Source organism: Cibotium barometz, chromosome 36 (genome assembly GCF_041138505.1).
Source record: "Cibotium barometz isolate CiBa-2024 chromosome 36, ASM4113850v1, whole genome shotgun sequence".
In the NCBI taxonomy this organism is placed as follows: Eukaryota; Viridiplantae; Streptophyta; class Polypodiopsida; order Cyatheales; family Cibotiaceae; genus Cibotium; species Cibotium barometz.
Genome location: NC_141081.1, coordinates 9,582,839 through 9,603,869, shown reverse-complemented (window position 1 = coordinate 9,603,869; position 21,031 = coordinate 9,582,839).

Sequence of the window (21,031 nt, the reverse complement as noted above, 5' to 3'; positions counted from 1 at the left end):
GTACATGGAACAGCTAGAAGGATATGTACATCCAAAATATCCGACTTAGGTTAAAGAAAGCACTCTATGGTTTGAAGCAAGCACCTCGTGCTTGGAGTGACAAGATCAGCAGATATCTTGTCAGTATTGGATTTGTGGTTGGAAATGCAGACTCTTCACTTTATGTGTCTTCTTCACTTTATGTGAAGAAGACACATGATGGTATCGTGATGATAGTCATTTATGTTGATGATTTGATTATCACAGGTGATTGTGGGAAAGGCATTGATGAGGTTAAGGCCTCTTTATGCAAAGAGTTTGATATGAAAGACCTTGGTGATTTAAGGTTCTTTCTTGGCATTGAGGTGATTAGAACAAGCAAGGGTATATGGTTGGTGCAAAGGCAATATGCACTTGACATGCTGGCAAAGTATGGTATGACAGCATGCAAACCAATGTTGACACCCTTAGAGCAAAACATGAAGCTTAGGGCTGATTTGGGTGATGAGCTTGATGATATCACCATGTACAAGAAAATGGTTGGTAGCCTTATCTACATGACCATTACGAGGCCAGATCTCAGTTATGCAGTTGGTTTGGTGAGTCAGTTTATGCAGAGTCCTCGTAAACCTCACTTGGATGCTGTGAGACGTATTTTGAGATACGTCAAAACTACCGTGCATTATTGTCTTTTCTATGAGGCAGGAAAAGACATGCATGTCTATGGGTATACAGATGTAGATTGGGCCGGTAGTGCATATGACAGGAGGTCTACCCCCAGTGGCTATGTTTTCAGCCTTGGTAGTGGAGCTGTGAGTTGGAGCAGTAAAAAGCAACCTACAGTTGCTTTATCTACCACAAAGGCAGAGTATCGTGGAGCAGCCATAGTTGCATGTGAGGCTATGTGGTTGAAGAAGTTGCTAGATGATGTCAGGTTACAGAGTGATATGAGAGTTGTCATTCATTGTGACAACATGAGTAGTATTCAGCTTGCTAGCAACCCAGTTTATCATGCCAGGACCAAACATATTGAGGTCCACTATCACTTCATCAGAGAGAAAGTGCTAGATGGGCATGTTGATTTGACATATGTGCAGACAGATGAGCAGGTTGCAGATATCTTTACCAAAGCACTTGGTAAGGATAAGTTCGAGTATTTTCGTACTAGATTGGGAGTCCTAGAGATGGACATGTCGAGCTTGAGGGGGAGTGTTGAAATGTCAAGCTCGTATACAGCTGGAGGATAGCACATGGGTGCTGACAGAGTGACAGTATGGTAGATAGATATCGTGTGGTGTGTTTATGACCGCGTCCAGCTGGTCATGTGTGTGTGGACATTACATTAGGTTTACTTTGTAGTGTGAACATAACACTATGTTGTGTTCTCCTTTGTGTGTGTGAGAGAGATGATGACTATGGCTTCTCTCCTTCTCTATGATTGATGGATATGGATTAGGGTTTGCTTCTCTTGTGTGTGCTCTCTCCTGCTTCTGTTTTTTATCATTGAAGATATGCCATTGTCTATGTAGGATGGCAAAGTGAAGTATCTTGCAGATGTACTTCATGTTCCAAACATAACAAAGAATCTGATTTCAGTTGGCTAGATGATTGAGCACGGTTTGCAGGTTCAGTTTAACCCTGATGGTTGTTATGTTGAAGACTTGAAAGACAAGTGTAGGTTGGTTGCAAAATGTTTACATTATGTAAACATGCCTGAAGTGAGTGCTGCGATGCTTGTAAATGGTTCAAGAATTGTTGCAGACACAGACATTTGGCATAAAAGAATTGGACATGTGAATGTGCAGAGAATGAAGTCTATGCAGACTAAAAGAATTGTGACAGGGCTGCCAAAGTTTAAAGTTGAAGGTATGCAGAGAATATGTGAAGCATGCCAATTTGGAAAGCAAACGAAGCATGTATTTCCACGTAGCAGAAATGTGAGTAAAAATGCACTAGATGTTGTGCATTCAGGTGTATGGGGTCCTACGAAGACCATGTCTATGGGAGGCTGAAGGTATTATGTGACATTTATTGATGGACCATAGAAGGAAAGTGTGGGTATACTTCATGAAGGAGAAGAGTGAGGTGTTCACTCATTTTTAAAATTTAAGAGTTATGGTTGAAAAGCAATCAGCGTATACTTCATGAAGGAGAAGAGTGAGGTGTTCACTCATTTTCAAAATTTAAGAGTTATGGTTGAAAAGCAATTAGGAAAATATGTAAAGGGCCTAAGGTCAGATGGAGGGGGAGAGTACTTCTCCAATGAGTTCTTTGAATTTTTGAGGAAGAATGGTATTCGGAAACAGTTTACATGCAAATACACTCCGCAGCACAATGGAGTCGCTGAGCAGAAAAACAGGCACATTGTTGAGATTGCATAAGCATTGATGGAAGAGAAGAATATGCCGCATAGCTATTGGGTTGAAGCTGTTTCTATAGCAGTTTACATCATGAACATGACTCCAACTGCAGCCATACATGATGTAACTCTAGAGGAGAGGTTTACCGACAGAAATCCTGATTTGTCTCATCTAAAAGTTTTTGGATGCATTGCATATGTGAATGTTCCAGATGAGCTGAGAACTAAGCTGGATCCAAAAGCTGAAAAATGTGTTTTTATTGGATACTCCCTTCAGCAAAAGGGATACAGGTGTTATAACCCTGCTACACGTGAGTTGAGGGTAAGCAGGGATGTTGTCTTTGATGAGATGAGCAGCTAGTATGCTAGTGAAAAAGAAGCTGTTGGGGCTGATGTGAGTGGAAATGTGGTTGCATAGAACACAAGTCAGCAATCTCAGTCTTTAAGTGGACCAGGAGAGTCCTCATCTAGTGATTCAACTGATAGACCATGGAGTGGCAGGCTATGTCATAACACCAGTCCTGCAAATGTGTTAGTACATCACGTAAAGGAAAAGAGAAAGTGGTTGAGCCCCTTAGTATGCTTGAATTCCCTTAATTCTTGATATTCAACTTGGCACTAATTCTGACTGTTTTGGGCTATTAATCGTCCCCTAGGTTCACCTCTTCAAGATCATCTTATTAAACTCTATTGTTCCTTTTCCTGAGCTGAGCTTCATGCCCAACTACTGCATCCATCCAAGGAATGGCAATGGGAACGGATATAGTGGAAACATTTAGCTTGCAATAGTCAATATAGACCCTTATCTTCCCATTCTTTTTTGGAACAATTACTATTGGTGACAACCATTCTGCCCTATCCATAGGATAAATGAACCCAACCTTCAGTAGTTTGTCAATTTCTTCCTTCACCTATTTGGCATAATTTGGGTTCATTCTGTATCTACTCCACCTGATTGGGGTTGCATCCTCTTTCAAGTTAATCTTATGCTGGTAGAAACTTGGTTCAATCCCCTTCATGTTAGAATAGTTGCAAGCAAATACATCTTTGTAGGAATTCAACAATTCCAGGACCCTCCCCCTTAATTCTTGATATTCAGCTTGGCACTAATTTTGACTATTTTGGGCTATTAATCATCCCCTAGGTTCACCTCTTCAAGCTCATCTTCTTGAACTCTATTGTTCCTTTTCCTGAGCTCAGCTTCCTTTTGCTTTAGGGCCACCATGGCCTTTTCCTATTCAGCTTGATATCCTTTCACATTGTCTTGAGTGTTATTTTCCTCTCTATGGGTGCTCTCTTCATTCAATATTACTTTGGGATGAGCCACCAGAACCTCTGGGCTATACATCTACACCATCCTCTCTATGTCCACTTCAAACAATGATAGCAAATCTAGATTCTCCATCAAGATCTACTCTTCTTCATCATCTTTTACCCCTTCTAGATAGTTTAGGCCCTCTACGTGCATTCGTCAGCTTGTCGGGTTTAGCATGTCTTTTCCTGCACTAAAATGTAGAATTTCTTTCTGCCTCTCCTGATCATGATCTTGTCCATCTCCCAGTTTAGCTTTATCTGTCTACTCCTGAGCCATGGTCATCCTAGGAGCATGGGTTATGCTCCTACTCTACTTAAGTCATCTTGGGAACAATGAACACAACAGCATGGGATATGCACCTACTCTACTTAAGTCATCTTGAGAACCATGAACGCAACAGCAGTGAAGGCACATCCTGCCACTTCTATCTATTCTCCTCTTATTATCTCTGATAGGTTGGACCCTTCTTAGGTCAGCCATGCAAATCTAGAATGGTGCGAACTGCATGTCAGCAGTAATTTATAGCTTTTTAACCAAGCTATCTAATATTATATTTACCTCTAATCCTTCATATAGAATGACCCTTGTCATTGTCTCATCTCTGATCTTGATGGTTACTTTTGAAACGGATGTACCAAGTCTTGGACTGTCTCCACATTTTTGCATTCAGTTTTGCAGAATGTTCTAGTTCCTGTGCTGGCATCTGCACCAAATTCTCATTTGGCACTATAGCCTAAAGTAGCTTTTGCCTATAATTGGGAACAAGATTTAGTGTTTGATCCAATGTGATGTACAACTTCATCCTGTTGAGATCCTCCCACAAGTCGTATTCCTTTCTGCTTTTGTCCTCATCATTTGGCATGCCGTGACTTCTGTACATTCTTTTTTCTTTCTCTTTTCTTCTCTTTCCTACTCTTGACTTCTTCTTGTCAATATTCTTATCTAGATTCCTTTCAGATCTCCTTCCTTTACCTCTCTTGGTGGGATGCTTCTTCTCTGCTATGGCCTCTAATTGGTCCCAATTGGCGATTTAACATTCGCTTCTTTCCTGCACCAATCTCCTCTTTTCTTGATGAAGTTTTCTCAGTTTTCCTCAAGATACTCTACCAAGGGCAAGCTTTCCTCTACATCCTTGTGCACTTTGCACTAACTTAGAGATCTATTCTCAAACCTTTTGTTGCCCAGCCCACTGTTCTAGTTTCTTTTCCAGTTCCCGCTCGACATTCCTGCCTATGAGCATCTTGACAAGTCCTTGTGATCTTGTCTTATGAACATAATTTTTTGTGCATCATGGTGGTCCACCTTTACCATATTGACAGCTGCATCATTTCCTCTGTTGGGTTTGCCTCTCTTTGTGGCCTTTCCTCCTGGAGTTCCTATTGATGGCATTAGAATATGGGGCAATCATTTTGTTTGTGCCCTAGACCATTGCAGAGGAAGGAAGCTCCCCTTGGGCCCAAATCTTCCACCTCCTCTTTCCTATGGTCTATTGATTTGAGGTCCTGTTGCAACTTGGTTGATAGCTGGGGCTTGCTGCTGGCTGCCTTTACACCATTCTTGGATTCCTATTCTGAGTATTATAGTAACAGATCTCTACAGAGAGTGATTATTCCTCCCATAGATAGTGCATACTTGTTGAATGTCTCTTAACACTCCTCTTTCATGTGTCCTTGATTGTTGCACCTCGTGCACCAAACCAGACATCTGGTTTGAGTCCAAATATTGCACGTCCTCTGGAATCTTGGCTAGGGTGGCCCTTAGTTCTTCCTGAATCTTCTCTGCCTACTTCGTGCCTTTCTTTTTCCACGGCTTCTACTCTTCGGCATCCAACTCCTAACTCGATTTCAACTCTGAGGTATCTTCTTTGAGGTTTCTTCCTCTCTCTTTTTCCTTTTGTCTTTCTTCTTTTTCTTGGAGTCTTTGTTTGTTTGCTTCCCTTCAGCTATGGTAGCTCTTGCCACTACTTGTTTGAATGTAAGGGCATCCAGGTCATATGAGGCTAATGCTGTTTGGAGCTTTTCCCTCAGCCCTCTCACAAATCATTGGCTCAACGTGGCTACAGCAGGACGGTTAGGCTGGTCCAAATGCATCAATATTGCTCTGAATTTAGCTGCATAGCCTTTTGTTGGCCTCTTTTTCTATATCATCCTCTACAACTTTTCCAGCACCTTTGTTATACGGTCTTATGTTTCTTGAATCTTTTCAAGATGGCCTTCTTTAGTTCTTCAAATGCCTAGAAGTGCTCCATACCATACTGGGCGTACCAGAGCTGGTGGCTTCACCGCCCAATGTTGTCGCAAAGTATTTTGTCTTTTGTGGACAGAGCTCCGGTGGCCAAGAACGTAGTTTCAAAGGAGAAGATGTGGGCGTTTGCATCCTCCTCTCTTGCCCTTGCATTTAGGGTTCTTAAGGGACATCCTGCCCCACGACTACTAGTTCTTCTCCATCCTAAGATTCTTGCTTCCTCATATTTGGTGGTTCCTGGTGATCTTCTTCTTGATTTCTCAAAGGTTCCAGAATTTGTCTTTCCAATCCCGTCTACTTGTCTTCTTGGACAGTGTGGTGGTGCTTCTTGTTCTACAGCTTCAACCTATTTACAGTGATACCGAATTTCCCTGTTTGATCTCCCTTCATTCTCCATTGTTCTCTTATGACTCTCTAGTTAGATTCTTCACACTTAGTGTGTGCTTTCTTTTTAGACTTCTTTTGACTACATTACTCTACTGAGTGTGCAAAACTTACCCTAGAACTTGCCTTTATCTTTCTACTCCCATACCTGGCATACCCATTCCCCACCAGCAGGATCGCCAAAAGTGTCGGTGTCCGATCGAGACCTCACACTTGCGTGGTTTAAGACCACCTAGCTGGCTCCAGAGGAGACACGACTAATGCAACTGTGCCTAATAAAATAAGCTAAAACTATCTTATTGCAATTGTGCCCAATGTGATAAGCTAGCACTAGTGCATTGCACCGCTAATTTGCCTGAGCTAGGGGATTCAATCATGATAGCGCAAAAGTGAGTTCCTACATTTGACAGGATCCCTAACATGAATCTTGATCTTGTTTACAGATAGGAGTCATGTCTAGATAGGATTGGCTCTAGACCCAGATTTCAATTGGAAGACATATCCTGACATGCAAGTACTTATCATAGACAAGGAAGAAATTAGACTTATATGGTATAGAAAATGGAGAATTGCACATTCAAATCACTGCATCACTAGATTGGAGGCTTAGCCCAAGAATACAACATAGTAATACACTCGGTTGTCACTCTTTACTCTCTTATCTATCCTATGTCTCTCTCCTCTTGGATAATTCCCCTTTCCTCTTTTACGTCATCTACTCAGGTACTGCCACATCAGTTAGGTTGTTACAAGAAAGAAGATTTATGCCTGAGAATTTGTTGCCCAATGGATACACTGGGCAGCAAGGCTGGGTAGCAGACGGCTCGATGGCCACCAACAAAAGGTTCTCATCCAATAATGTGAAAGAAACTCTTGGGGCATCTTGTAGATTAAGAGATTCAGGGACCTGATTATAAGAGATGGTGGATCACTTTATGGTGCTACATTATTAGAGGAGAGATTTTAGATACTTTATTCCAATCCTAATCATGGATTAGAGAGACTTAATCTTTTTGCTCTTGCCTATTTAAGAGGCACTCATCTAATGCAATGTATCTCTCTCATTTTCATAGCATAATGTTATCATTATGCTAAGTACATGTGATTAGTCTTAATCTCCTATATACGTGTTCCATTAATCTTAATCCACCAATGTTAATCCTTGTGTTTAATCCACCATAGATTTCTCGCAACAATAAAATCAAAGTCCATCAGTAAAAGCAACCACCTTGTAATTCACCCACTTATGCATGGTTTATTGAAAAGGTATAACAAATATCAAGGCTTGGTGATCTACTACTAGACCTTGCCAAACACCCGATGCCGGCCACCATATCATTTTCATCTCCTTTGGGCCATAGGTGCACAAGAATGGCTGAAATTCACTTAAAAGCTATGTATTGCATATTTTGTGTGTGTACTTGCCCGCTTGTGTATGAAAAGGCCTACCACAGGATCAAGGAGTTTAGGTTACTAATTTTGGAAGCCTAGAAAGCCCAAGGAGTTGATGGATCAAGGAGTTTAGGTTACTAATTTTGGAAGCCTAGAAAGCCCAAGGAGTTGATTTTAAAGCTTTGGTCACCCAAGGGTGTAAACCCTAAAATAGACAAGGCCTCTTGTTAACTAGAATCTTTCGGCACCGCTCTGCAAGGGAATAGCCCCACCACATAGCCATAGTGCATTTTGAAAGTTTGTGAATGGCTAAATCTATCACATTTCTTGTTTTTTCAAGAAAGGAGTAAATAAGAAATCCCAAAAGGCCTTAGATTTTACTGTATTGTTTTTGTTTTTATTGCATTTTCTTGTTATCTTAGGAAATCTGTGTTTAGTTTTTCTTGTTTCCCTAAAACTGTGTGTCTTTTAAGTTCCGTAATTCGTGTTTTTGGTCAATTTTTGCATTTTCTATTTTCCATTCATTTTTTATTTTTACACTAAAAACATAATAATTTGGGCATGAAATTAAATGAATTGGGTTAAATGGACCTTAAAATTGGTTTTCAAACATGGGGTTGATCCAATTTTGACTTCTTATTTAGAGAATTTGGGATAAAAGCAATGATTAGGATTTGCAAATCAGATTAATTTTGTAATTTGCAAGTTGTGCGTGCTAATGAAGCAGATTAATTTAGTTTAACCCTCTTGTAATTTGGGCCACAAGTTGTTAGCCCTTTAAGCTAGTCGAATTTAATGCATGTCCCAAGTTAGAGGGAATCTTGGAAAAATCCAAAAATCCCTCCTTTTTGGGTAATCTATGAAACCAAAAAATCAAAACCAAAACTGTAAGAAGTGAAAATTAAAAAATGTAAAGTAAAAAATTTTTAAAATTGAAAAAGTTACCTCAGCGGGTTTTAAAAAAAGTGCACGCACAAACTTGCCATGCGGTCATTTTGGCACAACCTATGCAAGACCCAAAAAATTTGTAATTTTTCATAGCTAAAGGGACCCACAACTATAGAAAATCACCTCTCTCTTTTTTGGGCCAAAAAAGTGCATTATTTCTTTTAGTAGTAATAGTGTCCGATACCGCTTAAAACCCACTTTGGATATACTTTGGTAAAATAATAACTAATTAATTAATCAATTAAAAAATCCAAAACAAAACATAATCATCTGAAACATCCTCCTAGCCCTAAAATAGCCTGTAATTATATGCAATTGATCTGGGTGTGTTTTAGAGACACGTTTAGAGGAAATTGCTTCGATCCAAGTAGACTATCAACCCACCTTTGTCTTAGGGCCCTCTTCAAGAACGCGATTTTGTGTAGTACAAGGCTTGAGACTTTCAACAAGTAGCGACAATTCCTCCAATCCCCGGGGCAGTCAACTATGTAAACACTACCTATAGCACGTGTGTTCAAGGGGTATTTTAAAATACTCTTATTAATAAATTTTTGTATATTAAATATACCACTTATGTATGGATTTTGGTAATAAAACTCACCCTTATGTATGGAAATTTTCACTTTTAAAATTAAAAAACCCCTTATTTTTTTAAATATTTATATAAGTGAACCACATATTGGTTAACATATTCCTACGACAACTATGTCTTCACACTTATGTAATGGGCACCGATACTATATATTGTAAATCACGTCATTTGATGAGGAAATGCCCTTGTAAGATTTCTCCCTCCAGCTTTTAAGGTGTAAAGGTGTAAGAATCTCGTCTTCTGTTGTTGAAAATATTCCCCTCTCTGAAATAGAAGAAAGATCTTGTTTTACCCTATTTTGGTCTAGAGAGAGAAAATGTCTAGAGAGAGATAATCCAAAATTGAGATATCTTTGGATATAAAAATCCTCCTAGTGTCTAAAATGGATTCCCTTGAAACAGAATTTCAAAATGAACTTTCCAAGGTGCATTAGGAATTAATTGAAAATGTGTATAAGGGACCTTACCCTAATGGTCTACATTTTCAAAAAAATTTATATTATGGTCCAATCAAGGTTCCAATGGGCCAATTGGATTAATCCAAGTGTTAGGATGAGATAAATCTAAAAGAATAAAGTAAAATACCCAAAAATAAGTAAATGCTCACATAAGATGAAGAGTTGACTGAGTACAAGGTTTATTAGTTAAAAATTATGAGATATTACTAAAAAATGAGATATTTTGAAATAATGATGCATTTTTGATACCATGGTAAGGAAAGGGGGACTCTTGAGGTAGGCACAGGTCTATTTCACATGTGTGGAAGGGTTTTTAATTCAAAAAAATTGTGATATTTTCATCTCTCCTCTCTCCTGGATCAAACCAAATCAAAAAGGGAGCCAAACTGGTCCAAATCTTGTCCAAATTGAGTCAAACTGAACCTGGAAAATTCTAAAACTTAGTTGGGCTTGGTTAGTGGCCTCCCTCACCTATAAATAGACCCTCAATCATTTGTAAAAAAAAATATTGGAGCTATACCATGCTAGTATTATATAAAAAAATATTGGAGTAATACCATGCTAGTATTATATAAAAATAATCATATTTTCTATTATCCCCTAAATTTTTCTCTCTCTTGGGAGCTTGGAGCTCTCTCTCTCTCTCTACAACAACTCTTGGAGTTTCTCTTCTCCTCTTGGTGGACCAATTGATGGTTGGGGGCTTCACTGCTAATAGAGAATCAAGCCAAACTTGGAGGTAAAATCAATTGATTGGTTGGAGGCTTCACTGCTAATAGAGAATCAAGCCAAACTTGGAGGTAAAATCAAATTTTATGATTTTTGCCAATTTATCTCAATGACTTTCTTCTTCTCAACCCCTCTCAAGCTTGAGAAGCTTTCTAAATGAATTTTTAAATTCAAATCAAGCTTTCCCTTAAAGTCTTAATGCCTAATTAAGAGAAAGTTAATCTTTATGCTTATTTGTAATGCTTTCTTTAAGTAAATCTCTCTCTCTAAAAGAATAGCCATCTTTATGGCTAAATCCTTTGAAAAAGGATGCTTCTCAATGATAGTCTCTTAATTCAAAGCTAAACTCTAGGCTTGATAAGCTAGAGATTAAGAAAATGGTATTTTTATGATTTTATGTTAACAAAATAATAGTTAATTCTTTTAGATTATTTATAAGTAGTTAAAAACTACTTTGATTAATTCTAAATGAGAAATAGATTATCCTATCAATTTGAAAAAAGAGAAATAATGAAATTAGCTTAATCTAGTGGGATAATCATAATTAAGTTTATGATTATGATTATGGTTAAAATTATGATTTAAATTCATAGTTTGATTTTAAGCATAAAAGAGGAACTACTATCATATTTTCATTACAAGCTTTTTGTTCTTTAGAAAAAAATTGAGAATTATCAGTGATAGTAGTGAAGCTATGGAAATATTTTTAAAAATTTTACATATCTTATTTTATGCATAATGCTAAAATAGGACTTCCTACCATATTCTAGGATTGGACATCCAATGCAAAAAGAATAATTTTCATCATATTCATGAGAAATATGTTTTTTGTAATTATGCATAATTAATTGATTATGAGAAGAGAGTAAATTTTGGTAAATTTATTTTTATACAAAAAGAGGAATTCCCATGATATTTGAGATCCAAGTAATTAAATGGTAAAAGAGGAATTTTTGGCATAATTCAAATTATGAGTATTTATCAAAAGTGGAATTTTGAGCATTATTAATTTTATTGGAAAATATAGGTAGAATTGATTTTTGTAAATCCCATGAATCTTTTACTCAAAAAGAAGAATATTGAATATATTTCACTTGAGAAATTTGAGAAATAATATGAAAATATCCATCGAGAAAAAGTACCTTTAGCCAAGCAATTGGCAGAAACTTAGAAAAGTCCCATCAGTATTGAAAGTAGAAAACGGTACTAAATGTGAATGTGATGTGATAAGATGTGAGTGGATGTGATGAGATGTGATGTGATGTAAATGGATGTGGATGTGAATTTAATGAGATGTGATGATATGTGAATGTGATGTGATAAGATGTGAGTGGATGTGATGAGATGTGATGTGATGTAAATGGATGTGGATGTGAATTTAATGAGATGTGATGATATGTGAATGGTGTTTTGATGTAATGTAAATGGATGAGAATGAGATGTGAAGTGATAGATGTGCATGTGAATGAATGGATGGATGTGGATAGATGTGAATGTGATTGAATGCATGGATGTGGATAGATGTGCATGTGAATGAATGGATGGACGTGGATAGATGTGAATAAGAATGAATGGATGAATGTGGATAGATGTGAATGTGAATGAATGGATGGATGTGGATGAATGAGATGAGATGTGAATGGATGTGATGAGATATGGATAGATGTGGATGTGATGTAATGTGGATGGAATGAATGAGATGTGATGTAATATGGATAGATGTGGACGTGATGTAATATGGATGGAATAAATGAGATGTGATGTGGACGTGATGTAATGTGGATGGAATGAATGTGACATGATATGGATGGAATGAATGTGATGTGATAAGAATACATGTGGATCGAATGTATGTGATGTGATGTGGATGCAATGAATGTGATGGATGTGAATGGGTGTGATGAGATATGAATGAATGTGATGAGATGTGAGTGGATGTGATGAGATGTGAATGGGTGTGATGAGATGTGAATGGATGTGATGAGATATGAATGGATGTGATGAGATGTGATTGGATATGAATGAATGTGATGAGATGTGATTGGATATGAATGGATATGATTGGATATGAATGTGATGAGATATGAATGGATGTGATGAGATGTGAGTGGATATGAATGGATGTGATGAGATGTGATTGGATATGAATGGATGTGATGAGATGTGAATGGATGTGAATGAGATGTGAATGGATGTGAATGTGATTTGATGAGATGTGAATGGATGTGAATGTGATGTGATGATATCTAAATGGATGCGATGAGATGTGAATGTGATGTGATGATAAATGGATGTGATCATATGTGATGTGAATATGATTTGATAAGATGTAAATGGATGTGAATATGATGTGATGAGACATGAATAGATGAGATTTGATGTGAACGGATGTGATGAGATGTGAACGGATGTGATGAGATTTGATGTGAACGGATGTGATGAGATGTGATGTGAATCGGGATAGATGTGAATGGATGAGATGTGATGTGCTGTGGATCGGCGGGGTAGATGTGAATGGATGTGATGTGATGTGGATCGAGGTAGATGTGAATGGATGAGATGTGATGTGAATGGATGTGATGTGGATATGGGTAGATGTGAATGGATGAGATGTGATGAGGATGGATGTGATGTGATGTGTGAGGTTCTGAATAGATGTAATTGGATGTGATGTGGATGAATGTGATGTGATGTGGATAGATGTGATGAGATGTAATATGATGAGATATGGATAGATGTGATGTGGATAGATGTGATGAGATGTAATATGATATGATTGGATGAGAATGGATGAAGGATGATGGGAATAGATATGACTGGATGTGGAATAAGCAAAGTGAATTGATTTGGAAGAATGTGGAATAACGAGAAATGATGTGGAACAATGTGGAAAGATGAGAGTTCCGTTAGAAACTGTATTTATGACCTGTTTTTAAATGACTGTTTTATGTCAAGAATGCTGGGGAAGCATTCTTGACCTTGTGAATGAGATCGTGGAGACCTAAGTGATAAAGTTGCAATAGTTGATGGAGAGTCAATGCAGGATGTCTCGCATAGCAAGGTCGGCCGAGGTCTTGACCAACCTTGGTTCGATTTAAATGGTGAGCTTCTGGTACGGTGGATGAGCGACTAAGGAAGCGGCCTATGAGTGAAGCGCTAGGTGACTTGGAAAAGAGCCTAGAGGGTGCTGACCATACAATGCTTGGGCTCTAGGTCGTCAAAAATACCCACACGTGCATCGAGGAAGAAAATTGAACAAGGTGTTAGAGCATGGATGTGGTTGATTGTCCTTGCTCGTCCTCAACGGATAGGTCCATGGCTCTTTTATATGGATTTGTTGGTTGATCTTGCTGATCTTCATGAAGAGTCTATCTAGATTTTCTTACGTGATTATATTGCCAGGTACTATGAGCTAGGAACTATTGAAAGGGCCCCTGATGAGTGAATAGATGGTGAGCGTTTTGGTTGCCAATGATGCCATAAGTACATCGATGAAGTTGGAAATTAGAATTCAAGCTAGATATTTTAGAGGATTATGATCCACTGATATTATGGTTTCATTAAACGATTGCATGTTTCACAGCTGAATCTATGAAACATGCAATTTCATATTGGGTGTGTAAGTGGTGTGACTATCTTGAAGTTTGCTAAAGCACCGGCTAGGGGGTTTGGGAACTCTTTTCTCTGATACCCGAGAAAAAACATACCCAAATTTCTAAATGGATCTTATCACTATAGGGTTGGGTGGTTGGCTAACCCATGGGATCGGATGGGATTAGGTTGGATTGATGGATCTTATCACTATAGGGTTGGGTGGTTGGCTAACCCATGGGATCGGATGGGATTAGGTTGGATTGATGGATCCCTAAAATGAGACTCAATTTTATTATGTTACGATAGATGAAGTAAATCTCGGATAGTCTTTGTTCTATGTAAAAGAATCAACGGTTGTGCCTCTTGATGAGGGAAAAAGCGTTGGTCTCTATGATCCAGTGCAAGTCTCTTCCTTGATCTGACCATGTGACTTACAGGTTCGGTCAGATCAGTTTGGTTAGCTAAGGCTCTTGACTACGTTAGAATAAAAATATCCTGGAGGAATCTTCTATATCTGTTGGACGAGGGAAGTTTTTTCGAGTTTAGTTTTGGAGGAACCCAGTGATTAGTCTCTTGTCCGGATATCTGTGGGCAAGGCCTCGCGACGAGTGAGAGGTTCTGCCCTGCGTGCAAGAAGTGCTACTTTCGCTCTGCTAGCACCCCAAAATTCGTTGCGTGGAGGGGTCAAGGATCTTTTAGCCCTAAAGACACTCCCAAGAATTGAGCTATAAAGGCAAGATAAGAGGATCTTGGTTAGTTGGCCAATCCATAGAGAAAAGCCTTGTAACTATGTTTTGGGTGCCCCAGGTCACTTCATCCCGGGCGGTGGCCTAGTGGAAAAAGGTTTGGAACTATAAAAGTCAATTTCTCTTGTTTGTAATGTTGAGATTCAAGCTCGATGTTAGTGTTGAAAGAACAGTAGAGGGGGAGGAGACACACACACAGGAGCAAACCCTAATAAATATTGCAAACCCTAACCATAGAGGGAAGCCATGTCCACTCTCATACAAAGCATAATGCACTAATCCATAATCCACACAACACACAATGAGTTGTGTCCACACTCTATTAACCCTAGCTAATGTCCACACACTATGACCAGCTGGACACGCGGTCATTTATGTCTCACACATGTTCCTACCTAATCTGCCAGCACATAGCATAGCTGGCTCACACTAACATCGAGCTTGAATCTCAACAGCCCCTCTCAAGCTCATGATGTACTACCGATGAAGATGTAGATGAGCTTGGAATATTAAGACTCTCAACACTCCCCCTCAAGCGCATCCCATGTACTCCCAACATAGTCCGGAAGTACTCAAACTTCTCCCTGCTAAGTGGCTTCGTAAAGATATCAGCCACCTGCTCATCAGTCTTCACATACTGAAGATCAATTGTACCATCCAGCACCTTTTCTCTGACAAAGTGATAATGGACCTCTATGTGTTTGGTCCTCGCATGAAACACTGGATTCTTGGCCAACTGTATACTGCTCATGTTGTCACAATGAATGACAACTTTGCCATCAATAGGCTCACATAAATCTGCCAAGAGATCCTTTAACCATACTGCCTCACAAGTAGCAATGGCTGCACCCCTGTACTCAGCCTCTGTACTGGATAAAGCAACTGTAGGTTGCTTCTTGCTACTCCAACTCACCACGGCACTTCCAAGTGTAAAAGCATATCCACTAGTAGACCTCCTGTCATATGCGCTACCTGCCCAATTAGCATCTGTGTAGCCATGTATGTCCAAGCTTTTACCACTCTCATAAAGTAAACCATAATGTGTTGTGGTCTTCACATATCTCATGATGCGTCTCACTGCATCCAAATGTGGTTTTCTGGGGCTCTGCATAAACTGGCTGACTAGCCCCACAGCATAACTCAAATCCGGGCGTGTGATAGTCATATATATGAGACTACCAACCATCTTCCTCTACATAGAAGGATCATCCAATTCCTCGCCATAATCAGCCCGCAACTTCACATTTTGCTCCAATGGTGTACTCATAGGCTTACACCCTGTCATGCCATACTTTGCCAACATATCCAATGCATATTGGCGCTGTACTAACCAAGTACCTGCATGATCTTTGACCACTTCTATTCCAAGAAAGTATCTCAACTCACCAAGGTCTTTCATGTCAAATTTCCCACTCAAAGCTTTCTTGACATGCATCACATCTTCACCATGATCACCTGTGATAATCAAGTCATCCACATAGATGACGAGTAAAACAATCCCATGCTCTGTCTTCTTCACATAGAGTGAAGAATTTGCTGTAGAAATCTGAAAACCAAGTGAGATAAGATATCTGCTCATCTTATCACTCCAAGCACGAGGTGCTTGCTTCAGACCATACAATGCCTTTTTCAATCTGCATACGTGAGTAGGATATCTAGGGTGTACATACCCTTCTGGCTGTGCCATATACACTTCCTCTTGAAGATCTCCATTCAGAAATGCATTTTTGACATCCATCTGATGCATTTCCCAGCCATTAGCTGCAGCCATAGCAATGACTGCTCTCACTGTGCCCATCTTAGCCACTGGACTAAACGTCTCATCATAGTCCAAACCTTGGGTTTGTACATAACCCTTTGCTACCAATCTTGCTTTATGTCTTTCAATAGAACCATCAGATTTGCACTTCACTTTGTAAACCCATTTACATCTAATAACATTCTTGTCCTTTGGTAATGCAACCAAATCCCATGTGTCATTATGGACCAATGCGTCCATCTCAACATCCATTGCTTTCTCCCATACATGCTCTCCAATAGCCTCTGTATAGCATGTAGGTTCCACATGCTTCACCATAGATGTCATATATGCATAGTGCATAGCAAAATCTCGATATGTCAATCTGTCAACTGGATATCTGACTCTCTACGATCTCCGCAACGCCTGCGGGTCACTCTGTACACCTGTAACTCTAGCATGTGGTGGCACATATCTGTCCTGCCTAGCACCAGGTGTGCGTAAAATAGGTATGCCAAGCTCCTCATCCAAACTCTCAGAACTAGATGACTCATAACCTGTGATTCCAATTCCTTCGACTTTCTTCTTGCCTTTATCCATAGCACTACTCCCAGTGCTCACACTCTCATGCCTCAAACGTCCTGACCATGGACGTACACTGCTACTCTCAGCTTCTGCTGCTGGCCCAGACATAGAAGTAGAACTAGAACTTGCTTGTGGTGGCAAGTTCACATGCACATCAGCCTCAAGTGACCCAATAACACCCTCATCTTTTGCTTTGTACCAACTAGCAAGCTCATCAAACACCACATCACATGAGATGACCACTTGTCTAGTTTGTGGATTATAACATTTGTATGCCTTTCGATCCTGTGCATATCCAACAAATACAAATTTCTCTGCCTTAGGATCCAACTTCCTTCTTCTTTTATCAGGCACATGTACATAAGCTATGCATCCAAAAACTTTAAGGTGTCCAATGTCTGGCCTGTAACCTGTAAGCCGCATCTCTAGCATGCTTCCATGTAGGTGTTTTGTTCAATATATATACTGCAGTAGCACATGCTTCTGCCCAATAGTAATCTGGCATGCTCTTTTCATTGAGCATCGCCCTAGCCACTTCACATATGACTCTATTCTTTCTCTCAGCCACACCATTCTGCTGAGGTGTATACCTGCAAGTCAATTGTCTTCTTATTCCATGCTTCCTCAAGAAATGCTCAAAAGCCTTTGAGGTGTATTCACCACCTCCATCTGTCCTCATACATTTAATCCAACAGCCATATTGCTTTTCTGCAAAAGCTTTGAAATCCATGAACTTTTCCAATACTTCACTCTTCTCTCTGAGAAAGTATATCCATGTCATCCTGCTGAAATCATCTATGAATGTAACATAGTATAAACTGCCTTTGATAGATGGGTTTTGTGCAGGACCCCATACATCACTATGTACAATCTCAAGTGGCCTGCTACTCATATTTCCTTCTCTAGGAAACCTCAACCTTGCCTGCTTTCCAAACTGAAAGGCTTCACAAACATGCATATTCCCATCATATTTAAATCTAGGCAATCCACTGACAATGCCTCTTGTTTACATGTTCTTTAATCTCTGTATATTGACATGTCCAATCCTCTTATGCCACATATCAATGTCCTGTACCACATTCCTGCTTTTTGAGAACATGGCTGATTTTAGCTCAGGAATTCTAGCATCCAGCTTAAACAATCTGCCTTCTTTCTTGCCTTTAGCAATGACTCTACATCCATGTTTAAAGTCCTCAATGAAGCAACCATGCTCGTTGAAACGAACCTGTAATCCCTGTTCCACCATTTGAAGCTCTTTGGGATAGAAGGCACGTACAATACATCAGACATAGATTTTGTTTGACCATTGTGCATGACCAATGGTATACTTCCAACATGTGTAATGACATGCTGGGTATCATCACCTGTTTCCACATAGCCTTTTACATCCATAGGCTTCATATGCTCAAACCATTCACCATGACATGTCATATGGTTTGATGCTCCTGAGTCCATATACCATGTGTCATCATTCTCAGCATTTGTCGTCATAGAACCCACAACATGCTTCATGGCAAACAAATGATTTGCAGTGCCATCATTACTGCTTGATGCATAGTTTCCACCATGTTGTGCATAATTTCCACCATAATGACCATCATTACTGCTTGATGCATAGTTTCCACCATGTTGTGCATAATTTCCACCATAATGACCACCACGTTGTACTCTACCCCCTCTCAAATCATTCTGTTTGCGGAAACAATCTCTCACCATATGACCATATTTGCCACAATAATGGCATTCCACATCTTGCATATAATTTTGTTGGCCTTGCCAACGTCCTCTATCACGGGGGTTACCTCTGCCTCGCTGAGGTGCATATCCACGACCACCTTGAGCATCATATGAAGGCTGCAAATTTTGTTGTGGAGGCCTGTCCTGCCATCCACGACCATTACCACCACGTCCACGTGATGTGAATCTCCCCTTGCCTCTAAAGCCTCTCTGTGAGTAGAAAGCCTCATTTCTGCCATCATCATGGCTAGTAGATGCATCCAGAAATGAATCACTGAGCTTGATTTCCTCAACCAACAAGAATGAAACCAACTCATCAAAGTCGGGTAGACCTGTACTCCTCACAGAGATAGATGTATCAAAAGATTTGTATTCCTTGCCAAGACCACGCAAGGTAATATCCACCAAATCATCATCAGGCATGGGGGCATTTATTGTGGCCAATGCATCTGTAAACTTCTTGATTTCTTGCACATAATCATGTATGCTCCTTTTATTCCTTTTCACATTATGTATCTGCTATCGCAACTGAGACTTGCGAGCACTCGTATCTGTATCAAACATCTTGACCAAAGTATCCCATGCATCTTTGGGATTCTCAGCATCCTGTATGTGTATGAGCATAGCATCAGAAATACATATAGACAGATAATGCAGCACTTTGAATGCTCTCTCTGACCATTGCTTATGAGCAATAAGCTGCTGCTATGTAGGTTGTCGAGGTAGCTCGGGCTCTGGCTCAGCACTTGTAATGAGATTCCAAAATCCTTTTCCTTTCAAGAAACTCTTTATCCTATACTTCCATGCCTGGAAGTTCTTCCTATCCAGCTTTTCACCAACAATCTAAACTGGATTATCTGACATGTTTGCTCAATGCATACATCTTCCACACACTTCAAATCTGTAAATGAGCCTTCCTCAGCTCAACCACACTCCAATGAATGTTCCAAATACTCCAAGTTAGCCAACAAACTCCAAATTTGATGTAGAAAATCAACCTGTATGCATCCAAGATGAACTATCTCACGCAGTCCGAGATACCCTGTTTTGATGTGCTTCCACGGCTCCAAATCACAATGTAGTGGTGCAATCAAGTATGGACAACTTGCATTGACACCTAAACAACCTCAATGTAGAGTATCAACACCATCTGACATGTGTACATATCAATTTTTGAAAACCCCTTTCTCTATTTTGGAAAAAACCAGAAAAACCATTAGTAATTTGGCTCTAATTTCTTCAATATTCGTCCAAATTGAGCAACCAGGCATTCATTAGCTTAGCAATAGTGTCCATCAACTCCATGTAAGAGGAATTTGTCCAATTGTATAAGACCAAAGATTAATTGCTCAATTAAAAATGCTTTGTTTCTCTGCAACCAGTGGACAGCCTGTTTAATGAGCTCATTCCCAGCACAATTAAGCATCATTGATCAATCCAATCACATAGCCCTCTTCTCAACTATGTGTAGCAACTAATTGCTAAAGCAATTGTGAAAATCATCAAGCAACCAAGTGAGATTTGGTCCTCCACTTTGCAAAAATATCAAAAACTTCTTTGTTTCTGCTGTCCAGCCAGCGCCGCCTACTGTAGAGGGTTTTAGGAGAGTTTGTGTTGACAATTGATGATGGTAATGAGTGCCCAAGACACCTAGGCATATGTGCAATCCATCAACGGTTGGATTTTAGCCAAAAACTCACTCCAAATGCATCAATTTTGGGCTTCCTTTTCTCTGTTTTGTGAGAGCTCAAAAACCAGAGATTTTCATACATCCAAATGCTCTAAAATCACAGTAGGGCTTGCATAGGAGTTGCCAATACATCTCTCATTGTCAGATACATGTTTGCTTTGCTAGATTTACATGTATTTCCACCATACATCAATGTTTCCAAGCTTTAATGGAAAGCTTTCAAAAACCAAAATTTTGCTTTGCTTTGATTTGCTCTAACTTGCTTTGTTTTTGCCTGTATCACCTGCAATCCGCTCAAGGATTTTTAGAAGACCTTACCCGGTAGGCCAAGCTCTCGGATCTGATAGTATTTGGTGTGCTCCAAGCTTCACAGCTCCAATGGCAAGCTTCACAGCTTCTCTTCACAGCTTCTTCTCCCTCTTCTCTTCACTCACTCATAAACCCTAATAAACAGCACAAGGCTCTGATACCATGTTGAAAGAACGGTAGAGGGGGAGGAGACACACACACAGGAGCAAACCCTAATAAATATTACAAACCCT